The sequence below is a fragment of the Alligator sinensis genome, unplaced genomic scaffold (genome assembly GCF_000455745.1).
Source record: "Alligator sinensis unplaced genomic scaffold, ASM45574v1 scaffold349_1, whole genome shotgun sequence".
NCBI classification, from domain to species: domain Eukaryota; kingdom Metazoa; phylum Chordata; order Crocodylia; family Alligatoridae; genus Alligator; species Alligator sinensis.
In genome coordinates this window covers 4,206,936-4,208,766 of record NW_005841856.1, presented here as the reverse complement: position 1 = coordinate 4,208,766, position 1,831 = coordinate 4,206,936, and the positions used below count along the sequence as shown (strand labels likewise).

Sequence of the window (1,831 nt, the reverse complement as noted above, 5' to 3'; positions counted from 1 at the left end):
GAAAGGGGGTCCCCAGGGACAGGGTGGGTAAAGGCAAGGTTTTTTGGGGGGTGGGGACAGGAAAAAGGGGGGCACGGAGTGCAGGGAACGCACAAAAGGCACCTGAGCTGCAGGAGCTCAGAAGGGCTTCACCTGTCGGCGGCCATCTTGAAAGAAAGCAAGAAAGCAAGCAAAGTTTCTCCGGCTTGGCATCCTTTTTCCTTCGCACTAAACTAGCTGAAGTAACACGTTAGCTTGTTTAAACACTGCCCTTCCCAAATGAGAGGCAAGACGACTACATAAAACCAGATATGAGATAATACCATGAGAATGGTCAGTGACTTGACTGGCAATGGTTCATCTTTTGTAAGACAATGTTGGCGAATAAAAATATTCCTTTTCAAGTTTAAGGAGAGATGAAACAGTTAAATGAAGAGTTAGATCTTACCCACAGTCCCTTAAAGATGTGGAAATATCCAGGTCCCCATCTCTGCTAGCTTCCTGATGGCATCAGATGCAAAAATGCCATAAAACTTGTCAAGAGTCATCAATCCAGTTTTTCAAATAAGTGGCATTCAGGTGAAAGTCTTCACTTTTGAAGGCTAGTCCAAACCAGATTCTAGTTTCAGCTGTGTTGGAGGACTCGCTCCACCTTCACTAACAGGAGGTCCCCAATTCTTATTTTATGTTGTATTATAATACCTCTTGAAAGACATAGAAATGCAACCTGTGCTAGGTGCTAACAAATGATGCATGAATGCTGTAAAGCTACTATTGGTAAAGCCTGATAACATTGCATAGTCCTTTGTAACGTGCACATAAGAAACAGGGACAGGTTTTCAGAGGTACTTGGGCACCTAAACATTCATATAGTGGGATTTCCAGAAGTTTTTAGGTACCAAAAAACATTGACCAGGTCAATGGTCCCTATAGATAGAAATAGTCTATGACAATATGCAGGGCAGCATAGGCTCTGACAAATGTAAATGCTCTCCCATTGCAAATCCCCTCTGTTCCCAGAAATGTCAGCTTCCATGCACTTCTCACAGTAAAATTAGATACACAGCACTTAAGTGTTTGATACACTATCTGTGCTCAGTTTTCATTGAATGTTTCTAGGGCTCAGCCAGTCATGAATAATGATGAGTAACCCTGTCCTTTGACATGAGTTAGCGTAGCAGCATTTGACTAGCCCAGTTACAGGTCCTGCCATCCTTTCAGTTTATCTTCTACCTAGTGTTGAAAGAGCCCACTCTGAAGTTTCCATAGGGTTGCTTCTCTTTCATATCCAGGTGAGCACCAGATCTGCATTATGAGATATGTGCACATTTAGCAAATTAAAGTTAAGTTTAGAGTTAATCTGCTGATAGCAATTATGGTAACACACCATTTTATTTTACATTTAAGATATATCCAATGCTGGTCAGCAAGGCAGCACTGGTTCCCACACCTGTGGCTGGGTCATTTTTGTTTCTAGCCATACTTAAACAAATACAACACTTAATAGTCCTTACCATAACTTCTTCTTGCTCATAATCCTCCCTGAAGGCTCAGAGCTTTTAGATGTAAGGGCTTAGAAACAACCTTAGCAAACCCTCCTCCTGCAAGAGGCTTTTCCTTACAGCTTTCAAACAGCATAGAAGCCATTAGCTGCCTTTCCTCACACAGACTACCGTCCCCAACTCAGCCCAGATTGCCTTTCTTTCTCACAGCAGATTAGGTTCATTTGAATCACATGATGCCTTTGAATCATTCAGTCCTCTCACCTGGGGTAGCTGTTGATTGTTGGCACAGGGCAAGCAATTGCCCCCTCCCTGTGAAGGCCAGTTCACCCTACAGACTTAAAGATGAG

The 1,831-nt window shown here is 42.9% G+C and overlaps 1 long non-coding RNA gene across 1 annotated transcript in view; it reads right to left on the bottom strand.

Moving 5' to 3' along the window:
* The window catches only part of LOC102372435, an 82,402-nt gene extending 80,742 nt beyond the window's left edge, over nucleotides 1-1,660 (bottom strand). Inside the window, exon 1 of the long non-coding RNA XR_322972.1 lies at nucleotides 1,494-1,660. This is a non-coding gene — a long non-coding RNA (uncharacterized LOC102372435). The remainder of the gene's footprint in view (nucleotides 1-1,493) is intronic.
* Between the last annotated feature and the right edge of the window lie 171 nt (nucleotides 1,661-1,831).